Genomic DNA, 11,473 nt, shown 5'->3' with positions numbered 1-11,473 from the left:
CTCCTTTCTTCTGACTAGTCCCATTGTTCACAGGATTCCTTTCAGAAGTGTACATGAATTGGTTATTTGCAACCATTTCAATCAGTTCTTGAGCTTCAGTAGGCGTCTTCTTCAAATGAAGAGATCCTCCAGAAGAGCTATCCAAAGACATCTTGGACAGTTCAGAGAGACCATCATAGAAAATACCTATGATGCTCCATTCAGAAAGCATATCAGTGGGACACTTTCTGATCAATTGTTTGTATCTTTCCCAAGCTTCATAGAGGGATTCTCCTTCCTTCTGTCTGAAGGTTTGGACTTCCACTCTAAGCTTACTCAATTTTTGAGGTGGAAAGAACTTTGCCAAGAAGGCATTGACTAGCTTTTCCCAAGAGTCCAGGCTTTCTTTAGGTTGAGAGTCCAACCATGTCCTAGCTCTGTCTCTTACAGCAAAAGGGAATAGCATCAGTCTGTAGACCTCAGGGTCAACCCCATTAGTCTTGACTGTGTCACAGATTTGCAAGAACTCAGCTAAAAACTGATGAGGATCTTCCATTGGAAGTCCATGGAACTTGCAATTCTGTTGCATTAGAGAAACTAATTGAGGCTTAAGCTCAAAGTTGTTTGCTCCAATGGCAGGGATAGAGATGCTTCTCCCATAGAAGTCGGGAGTAGGTGCAGTAAAGTCACCCAGCACCTTCCTTGCATTGTTGGTATTGTTGTTGTTTTCGGCTGCCATGTGTTCTTCTTCCTTGAAGAATTCGGTCAGGTGCTCTAAAGAGAGTTGTGCTTTGGCTTCTCTTAGCTTTCTCTTCAAGGTCCTTTCAGGTTCAGGATCAACCTCAACAAGAATGCCTTTGTCCTTGCTCCTGCTCATAAGATAGAGAAGGAAACAAGAAAATATGGAATCCTCTATGTCACAGTATAGAGATTCCTTTAGGTGTCAGAGGAAAAGAAGAGTAGAAGACAGAAGTGGAAAATTCGAACTTAACAAAGAAGATAGAGTTCGAATTTTGCCTTAAGGGATAGTGTTAGTCCATAAATTGAAGGATGTGAGAAGGAGGGAAGTGATTTTCGAAAATTAAGTGGGAAATTTGAAAACATTTTTGAAAAACATCACTTAATTTTCGAAAATGAAAATGGAAAAGAAATCAAGTGATTTTTGAAAAAGATTTTGAAATTAGAAATCAAAAAGATTTGATTGAAAGCTTATTTTGAAAAAGATGTGGTTAAGAAGATATGATTTGAAAACAATTTTAAAAGATATGATTTGAAAACAATTTGAAAAGATATGATTTTAAAAATTAATGACTTGCCTAACAAGAAAAGATATGAATCAAACATAAAACCTTCCTCAACAGAAAAGGCAAAAAATGTTCAATCAAATCATTAATTGTTAATAAGTATTTTTGAAAAAGGAAAGAAATTGATTTTGAAAAAGATTTGATTGAAAATTGATTTGAAAAAGATTTGATTTTGAAAAGATTTTGAAAACTTAGAAAAAATCTGATTTGAAAACAAAATCTTCCTCCCCTAGCCATCCTGGCGTTAAACGCCCAGAATGGTATACATTCTGGCGTTTAACGCCCAAAATGCTACCCTTTTGGGCGTTAAACGCCCAACCAGGTACCCTGGCTGGCGTTTAAACGCCAGTCTGTCCTTCTTCACTGGGCGTTTTGAACGCCCAGCTTTTTCTGTGCAATTCCTCTGCTGTATGTTCTGAATCTTCAATTCTCTGTATTATTGACTTGAAAAGACACAAATTAAAAATATTTTTGGATTTTTAATAATAAGGACAAACCAAAATGCAACAAGAATCAAATGACAATGCATGCAAGACACCAAACTTAGCAGTTTGTATACTACTGACACTAACAAAACGAAAATGCATATGAGACACACAAAACACTCAAGTCAATAGAATTCAAAGATCAGAACAAGGAAATCATCAAGAACAACTTGAAGATCAATGAGGACACATGCATGAATGCAATAAGAACAGAAGCATGCAATTGACACTAAACTTAAGATGAGACTCTAGACTCAAAAAAGAAATATTTTTGGATTTTATGATTTTATAATTTTTTTGGATTTTTCGAAAACTATGTAGAAAAAGAAAATAAAGGTATCAAAATTCTTAATGAGAATTCCAGGAATCATGCAATGTTAGTCTAAAGCTTTAGTCTAAAGAAATTAGACATGGCCGGCCAAGCTTCAGCAGGACATTGCATTCAAGAGCTAAATTGATGAAGATCAATCAGCTTTGGTGATGATAAGAACATCACCTTGAAACACTAGAATTCATTCTTAAGAACTCTGAAGAAAAATACCTAATCTAAGCAACAAGATGAACCGTCAGTTGTCCAGCCTAAACAATCCCGGGCAATAACACCAAAAACTTGATGTTGTTGCCGGATCTTGGCACTGATGTTACCAAAAGCTTGCTCAAAACTTGAACAATCCCCGGCAACGGCGCCAAAAACTTGGTGCGCGAAATTGTGAACTATACTTTTTCACAACTCTCATAATCCCCAGTCATGAACCCCAAAAACTTGGTAGCTCAATACCATGGCATTACACAACTTCGCACAACTAACCAGCAAGTGCACTGGGTCGTCCAAGTAATAAACCTTACGCGAGTAAGGGTCGATCCCACGGAGATTGTTAGTATTGAAGCAAGCTATGGTCATCTTGTAAATCTTAGTCAGGCAAACTCAAATGTATATGGTGATGAACGAAAATAACATAAAAGATAAAGATAGTGATACTTATGTAATTCATTGGTAGGAACTTCAGATAAGCGTATGAAGATGCCTTCCCTTCCGTCTCTCTGCTTTCCTACTGTCTTCATCCAATCCTTCTTACTCCTTTCCATGGCAAGCTCGTGTAGGGTCTCACTGTTGTCAGCAGCTACCTCCCATCCTCGCAGTGAAAGCTAATGCACACACTCTGTCACAGTGCTGCCAATCACCGGTGTGGTTCCCTCCCCTACTGGAATAGAATCCAGTGATTCTTTTGCGTCTGTCACTAACGCCCAGTAAGTTACAGGTTTGAAGCACGTCACAGTCATTCAGTCATTGAATCCTACTCAGAATACCACAGACAAGGTTTAGACCTTCCGGATTCTCTTGAATGCCGCCATCAGGTCCTGCCTATACCACGAAGATTCCGGTTAAAGAATCCAAGAGATATTCACTAGAGCCTCTTATGCTTGTAGAACAAGAGTGGTTGTCAGTCACTTTGTTCATGGGTGAGAATGATGATGAGTGTCACGGATCATCACATTCATCAAGTTGAAGAACAAGTGATATCTTAGAACAAGAACAAGCGGAATTGAATGGAAGAACAATAGTAATTGCATTAATACTCGAGGTACAGCAGAGCTCCACACCTTAATCTATGGTGTGTAGAAACTCCACCGTTGAAAATACATAAGCATAAGGTCTAGGCATGGCCGAATGGCCAGCCTCCCAATGATCTAAGATCTAAAGTGATCAAAAGATATAAAGATCCAAAGACCTAAAGATCCAAAGATTTCTAATACAATAGTCAAAGGTCCTATTTATAGAAAACTAGTAACCTAAGGTGTACAGAAATGAGTAAATGACATAAAAATCCACTTCCGGGCCCACTTGGTGTGTGCTTGGGCTGAGCAATGAAGCAAATTTCGTGCAGAGACTCCTCTTGGAGTTAAACGCCAGCTTTAGTGCCAGTTTGGGCGTTTAACTCCCATTTGGGTGCCAGTTCCAGCGTTTAACGCTGGAATTTCCTGAGGTGACTTTGAACGCCGGTTTGGGCCATCAAATCTTGGGCAAAGTATGGACTATCATATATTGCTGGAAAGCCCAGGATGTCTACTTTCCAACGCCGTTGAGAGCGCGCCAATTGGGCTTCTGTAGCTCCCGAAAATCCACTTCGAGTGCAGGGAGGTCAGAATCCAACAGCATCTGCAGTCCTTTTTGGTCTCAGAATCAGATTTTTGCTCAGGTCCCTCAATTTCAGCCAGAAAATACCTGAAATCACAGAAAAACACACAAACTCATAGTAAAGTCCAGAAAAGTGAATTTTAACTAAAAACTAATAAAAATATACCAAAAACTAACTATATCATATCAAAAACATACTAAAAACAATGCCAAAAAGTATACAAATTATCCGCTCATCACTGCTTTGAAGCCAAACGACACGAACGCGTGGATCACGCGAACGCGTGACCTGGCAAAAACCCAATCCACGCTAACGCGTGGACGACGCTTCCGCGTGACTTTGCATCGACCTATACGAACAGGGGCGATTTCTAGGCTATTTTTGACCCAGTGTTCAACCTAGAAAACACAGATTAGAGGCTATAAAGTGGGAGAATGCATTCATTCAACAGACAACATTCATAATTCATAATTTTATGTTTTAGATGTGCTTTTCTAGAGAGAGAGGCTCTCTCCTCTCTCTTAGATTTTAGGATTAGATTTCTTTTAGTTTTAAGATTGTTTCTTCATTCCAGGTTCGATGTTTCTTTAATTTATTTTCTACTTTATTTATTCTATTACTTTAATTGTTATTTATCTTTCCAATTTGGCTTTTGAACTTTTCATGTTAGACTTGATTTCTTTATTTAATATAAATTGAGGTATTTCAGATCTAAAGATTGCTTTCTTCAAATTTATTTTATTAATGCTTTTAATTTAATTTAGATTTTTTCCCTTTTGCTTTGGTTGAGTAATTGGTGACACTTGAGTTGTCAAACTCAGCGGTTGATTGAAGATTGGAAATTGCTGGTTGATTTGGATCCCTCTAAAGCTATTCTTTCCATATGAGTTGACTAGGACTTGAGGAATCAAGTTGATTAGTCTACTTGACTTTCCTTTATTTAGTAAGGGTTAACTGAGTGGGAGCAAAATCCAATTCTCATCTCACTTGATAAGGATAACTAGGATGGGATTTCCAGTTCTTATACCTTGCACTGGTGTTCATGATAATTAATTTACTTCCTTGCCATTTAAATTACCTGTTTCCTATTTCGAAAACCCAAAATATACCTTTTTCCATAACCAATAATAAATCATACTTCCCTGTAATTCCTTGAGAGACGATCCGAGATTTCAATACTTCAGTTATAAATTTTATTGGGTTTGCTTTAGTGACAAACAAGTTTTTTGTACGAAAGAATTTTTGTTGGTTTAGAAACTATACTTACAACGCGATTATATTTCTATGAAATTCTATTCTAGTTAGTTGGTTTGGTTTCCATTGACGCTAGTCTTTCACTAAATTAATTAGTGAGTTGACTAGGACTTATAGATTGAGATCAATTATGCCCTTTTGACTTATCCTCGATGTTAGGATAGACTGATTGTGATTAATTCTAGGCAATTACCATGTTTGTGTTCCATGACTAGGATATGAATCCTTAATTACCCAATCCTTGCCTAGAGTTATTTTTGCCACTTAATTTCTGTTTTGGATTTAATTGCTTGGAGTTTTAATTTCCTTGCATGCTTATTTAATTTTTTGCCTTTTAATTTTCTTGTCACTTACAATCACAACCCCCAATCCCACTTTCTCCATAGCCAATAATTGAGTACTTAATTGCAATTCCTAGGGAGAACGACTGATGAGCGGATAATTTATACGCTTTTTGGCATTGTTTTTAGGTAGTTTTTAGTACGATCTAGTTACTTTTAGGGATGTTTTCATTAGTTTATATGCTAAATTCACATTTCTAGACTTTACTATGAGTTTGTGTGTTTTTCTGTGATTTCAGGTATTTTCTAGCTGAAATTGAGAGACCTGAGCAAAACTCTGATAGAAGGCTGACAAAGGACTGCTGATGCTGTTGGAATCTGACCTCCCTGCACTCGAAATGGATTTTCTGGAGCTACAAAACTCCAAATGGGGCGCTCTCAACGGCATTGGAAAGTAGACATCTAGAGCTTTCCATAAATATATAATAGTCTATACTTTATTCGTTATTAGATGACATAAACTGGTGCTCAACGCCAGTTTCATGCTGCATTCTGGAGTCAAATGCCAGAAACACGTCACGAACCAGAGTTGAACGCCCAAAACACGTTACAACTTGGCGTTCAACTCCAAGAGAAGTCTCAGCTCGTGGATAGATCAAGCTCAGCCCAAGCACACACCAAGTGGGCCCCGGAAGTGGATTTATGCATCAATTACTTACCTCTGTAAACCCTAGTAGCTAGTTTAGTATAAATAGAACTTTTTACTAGTCTATTAGGGATCTTTGGTCTCAGTTTTATTTTATTATTCATCTTAGGAGACTATTGATCACGTTTTGGGGGCTGGCCATTCGGCCATGCCTGGATCTATCACTTATGTATTTTCAATGGTGGAGTTTCTACACACCATAGATTAAGGGTGTGGAGCTCTGCTGTACCTCAAGTTTCAATGCAATTACTACTATTTTCTATTCAATTCGATTTATTCCTGTTCTAAGATATTCGTTGCACTTCAACTTGATGAATGTGATGATCCGTGACACTCATCATCATTCTCATCTATGAACGCGCGTGACTGACAACCACTTCCGTTCTACCTTAAACCGGGTGCATATCTCTTAGATTCCTTGATCAGAATCTTCGTGGTATAAGCTAGAATTGATGGCGGCATTCATGGGAATCCGAAAAGTCTAACCTTGTCTGTTGTATTCCGAGTAGGATTTCGGGATTGAATGACTGTGACGAGCTTCAAACTTCTGAAGGCTGGGCGTTAGTGACAGACGCAAAAGAATCGCGGGATTCTATTCCAACCTGATTGAGAACCGACAGATGATTAGCCGTGCTGTGACAGAGCATTTGGACCATTTTCACTGAGAGGATGGGATGTAGCCATTGACAACGGTGATGCCCTACATACAGCTTGCCATGGAAAGGAGTAAGAAGGATTGGATGAATGTAATAAGAAAGTAGGAATTCGGAAGGAACACAGCACCTCCATGCACCTATCTGAAATTCCCACCATTGGATTACATGAGTAACTTTATCTTTATTTCCTGTCTATTTTATTTATCTTTTGAATATCTAATCCAATCATATTTGAATCAGCTTGACTGAGATTTACAGGATGACCATAGCTTGCTTCATACTAACAATCTCCGTGGGATCGACTCTTACTCACGTAAGGTATTACTTGGACAACCCAGTTCACTTGCTGGTTAGTTGTGCGGAGTTGTGACTAAGTGTAATTCACGTGTGAGAACTACCAAATTATTGGAGCCATTGTTGATGATCACAAATTCGTGCACCAAGTTTTTGGCGCCGTTGCCAGGGATTGTTCGAGTATGGACAACTGACGGTTCATCTTGTTGCTCAAATTAGGTAATTTTATTTTTATTTTCCTTTCAATAAAGTTTTCAAAAATCTTTCAAAATTTTTTTCTTTATTTTCGTTTTTCAAAAATATAATTTTCGAGAAAAAAATAAAAATACAAAAAAAATCATAAAATCATAAAAACCAAAAATATTTTGTGTTTCTTGTTTAAGTCTTGAGTCAATTTTTAAGTTTGGTGTCAATTGCATGCTTTAAAAAATTTTCTTGCATTTTTCGAAAATTCATGCATTCATGGTGTTCTTCATGATCTTCAAGTTGTTCTTGACAAGTCTTCTTGTTTGATCTTGATGTTTTCTTGTTTTGTGTTGTATGTTGTTTTTCATATGCATTTTTTGCATTCATAGTGTCCATGCATTAAAGAATTCTAAGTTTGGTGTCTTGCATGTTTTCTTTGCATCAAAAATTTTTCAAAAATATGTTCTTGATGTTCATCATGATCTTCAAAGTGTTCTTGGTGTTTATCTTAACATTCATAGTGTTCTTGCATGCATAATTGGTTTTGATCCAAAATTTTCATGTTTTGGGTCACAATTGTGTTTTTCTCTCTTATCATTAAAAATTTAAAAATCAAAAAATATCTTTTCCTTATTTCTCTCCAAATTTTTTAAAATTTGAGTTGACTTGGTCAAAAATTTTTAAAATTAGTTGTTTCTTACAAGTCAAGTCAAATTTTCAATTTAAAAAAAAATCTTATCTTTTTAAAACTTTTCAAAAATTAAATCTTTTTCATTTTTCTTATTAATTTTCGAAAATTCTTTAAAATGTTTTTCAAAAAAAAAATCTTTTTCTTAATTTTATCTTAATTTTCGAAATTACACTAACAATTAATATGATTGATTCAACAATTTGAAGTTTGTTACTTTCTTGTTAAGAAATGTTCAATCTTTAAATTCTAGAATCTTATCTTTTAGTTTCTTGTTAGTTAAGTAATTAATTTTAATTTTAAAAGTTAAATCTTTTTCAACCATATCTTTTTATCATATCTTTTCATCTTATCTTTTTATCATATCTTTTTCAAAAAAAATTTTGATTTCAAAATATCTTATCTAACTTCTTATCTTCTTATCTTTTTAAATTTGATTTTAATATCTTTTTCAACTAACTATTTGACTTTTTGTTTGTTTCTTATCTTTTTCAAAATCACCTAACTACTTTTACCTCTCTAATTTTCAAAAATATCTCATCCCTTTTTCAAAATTCTTTTTAAATTAACTAATTGTTTTAAATTTTAATTTTAATTATATCTTATCTTTAATTTTCGAAAATCATTAACTACTTTTTCAAAATTATTTTCGAATTCTCCCTCTCTTCTCTTCTTCTATTTATTTATTTATTTACTAACACTTCTCTTCACCTCTCTTCATCTCCAATCACTGCCTCTATCCTCACCCTTGTGATTGGATTCTCCACTTTTATTCCTTTCTTCTTCTACTAATAATAAGGATCCTCTTTGTCCAGATATAGAGGATTCTTTTTCCTTTTCTTTTTCTCTTCTCTTTCATATGAGCAAGAACAAGGAAAAATACACTCTTGTTGAAGCTGATCCTGAACCTGAAAGGACTCTGAAGAGGAAAATAAGAGAAGCTAAATTACAACAATCCAGAGACAACCTTTCTAAAATTTTCGAACAAGAGAAGGAGATGGCAGCCGAATCCAACAACAATAATGCAAGGAGAATGCTAGGTGATTTTACTAAACCAACGTCCAAATTTGATGGAAGAAGCATCTCCATTCTTGCCATTAGAACAAACAATTTTGAGCTGAAATCTCAATTAGTTGCTCTAATGCAACAGAACTGTAAGTTTTATAGACTTCCATCTGAAGATCCTTACCAGTTTTTAACTAAGTTCTTATAGATTTGTGAGACTGTAAAGACGAATGGAGTATATCCTGAAGTCTACAGGCTCATGCTTTTCCCTTTTGCTGTAAGAGACAGAGCTACAACATGGTTGGACTCACAACCTAAAGATAGCCTAGACTCCTGGGATAAGCTGGTCATGGCCTTCTTGGATAAATTCTTTCCTCCTCAAAAGCTGAGCAAGCTTAGAGTGGATGTTCAGACCTTCAAGCAAAAAGATGGTGAATTCCTCTATGAAGCTTGGGAAAGATACAAGCAAATGACCAAAAAGTGTCCTTCTGATATGTTTTCAGAATGGACCATATTAGATATATTCTATTATGGTCTATCTGAGTTTTCCAAGATGTCATTGGACCATTCTGCTGGTGGATCCATTCACCTAAAGAAAACGCCTGCAGAAGCTCAAGAACTTATTGACATAGTTGCAAATAACCAATTCATGTACGCTTCTGAGAGGAATTTCGTGAATAATAGGACGCCTCAGAGGAAGGGAGTTCTTGAAATTGATACTCTGAATGCCATATTGACTCAGAACAAAGTGTTGACTCAGCAAGTCAACATGATTTCTCAAAGTCTGAATGGATGGCAAAATACATCCAACAGTACTAAGGAGGCAGCTTCTGAAGAAGCTTATGATCCTGAGAACCCTGCAATAGCAGAGGTAAATTACATGGGTAAACCTTATGGAAACACCTATAATTCATCATGGAGAAATCATCCAAATTTCTCATGGAAGGATCAACAAAAGCCCCAACAAGGCTTTAATAATGGTGGAAGAAATAGGCTCAGCAATAACAAGCCTTTTCCATCATCTTCTCAGCAACAGACAGAGAATTCTGAACAGAGCCACTCTAACTTATCAAACATAGTCTCTGATCTGTCTAAGGCCACTTTAAGTTTCATGAGTGAAACAAGATCCTCCATTAGAAATTTGGAGGCACAAGTGGGCCAGCTGAGTAAGAAAGTCACTGAAACTCTCACAGTATTCTCCCAAGCAATAAGAAGAAAATCCAAAAGGAGAGTGCAAGGCCATTGATGTAATCAATATGGCCGAATGCACAAGGGAGGAGAAGGACAAAAATCCTAGTGAGGAAGACCTCCTGGGACGTCTCTCAAACAAGAAGGAGTTCCCTATTGAGGACCTAAAGGAATCTGAGGCTCATATAGAGACCATAGAGATTCCATTAAATCTCCTTCTGCCATTCATGAGCTCTGAAGATTATTCTTCCTCTGAAGAGGATGAAGATGTAACTGGAGAGCAAGTTGCTCAATATCTAGGAGCCATCATAAAGCTGAATGCCAAGTTATTTGGTAATGAGACTTGGGAAGGTGAACCTCCTTTGCTCATTAGTGAACTTGATACATGGGTTCAGCAAACTCTACCTCAAAAGAAACAAGATCCTGGGAAATTCTTAATACCCTGTACCATAGGCACCATGACCTTTGAAAAAGCTCTGTGTGACCTAGGGTCAGGTATAAATCTTATGCCACTCTCTATAATGGAGAAGCTGGGGATCATTGAGGTACAGCCTACCTTATTCTCATTACAATTGGCAGACAAGTCAGTAAGACAAGCTTATGGATCAGTAGAGGACGTGTTGGTAAAGGTTAAAAGCCTTTACATTCCTGCTGATTTTATAATCTTAGACACTAGGAAGGAGGATGATGAATGCATCATCCTTGGAAGACCTTTCCTAGCCACAACTGGTGCTGTGATTGATGTTGACAGAGGAGAGCTAGTCCTTCAATTGAATGGGGACTACCTTATGTTTAAAGCTCAAGGATCTTCCTCTGCAACCATGGAGAGGAAGCATGAAAAGCTTCTCTCAATTCAGAGTCAAACAGAGCCCCCACAATCAAACTCTAAGTTTGGTGTTGGGAGGCCACAACCAAACTCTAAGTTTGGTGTTGAACCCCCATATCCAAACTCTAAGTTTGGTGTTGGGAGTCCACAACATTGACCTGATCACCTTTGTGGCTCCATGAGAGCCCACTGTCAAGCTATTGACATTAAAGAAGCGCTTGTTGGGAGGCAACCCAATTTTTATTTATCTAATTTTATTTTTTATTTAAATGTTATTTTGTGTTTTAGTAGGTTCATGATCATGTGGAGTCACAAAAAATATTAAAATTAAAAACAGAATCAAAAACAGCAGAAGAAAAATCACACCCTGGAGGAAGGACTTACTGGCATTTAAACGCCAGTAAGGAGCATCTGGCTGGCGTTCAACGCTAGAACAGAGCATGAAGCTGGCGCTAAATGCCAGAAACAAGCAACATCCTGGCG

At 36.8% G+C, this 11,473-nt stretch overlaps 2 non-coding genes across 2 annotated transcripts; one reads left to right on the top strand and one right to left on the bottom strand.

Moving 5' to 3' along the window:
* Positions 1-205: 205 nt before the first annotated feature.
* On the top strand, positions 206-313 carry LOC112718919 (small nucleolar RNA R71). The gene has a single exon (XR_003161245.1). It is a non-coding gene; the product is annotated as a small nucleolar RNA R71 (small nucleolar RNA).
* Positions 314-9,367: 9,054 nt separating this feature from the next.
* LOC112719540 (small nucleolar RNA R71) lies at positions 9,368-9,474 on the bottom strand. The gene has a single exon (XR_003161839.1). It is a non-coding gene; the product is annotated as a small nucleolar RNA R71 (small nucleolar RNA).
* Positions 9,475-11,473: the final 1,999 nt, after the last annotated feature.

Source organism: Arachis hypogaea, chromosome 10 (assembly GCF_003086295.3).
Source record: "Arachis hypogaea cultivar Tifrunner chromosome 10, arahy.Tifrunner.gnm2.J5K5, whole genome shotgun sequence".
In the NCBI taxonomy this organism is placed as follows: domain Eukaryota; kingdom Viridiplantae; phylum Streptophyta; class Magnoliopsida; order Fabales; family Fabaceae; genus Arachis; species Arachis hypogaea.
This window is presented reverse-complemented; position numbering and strand designations above follow the sequence as displayed.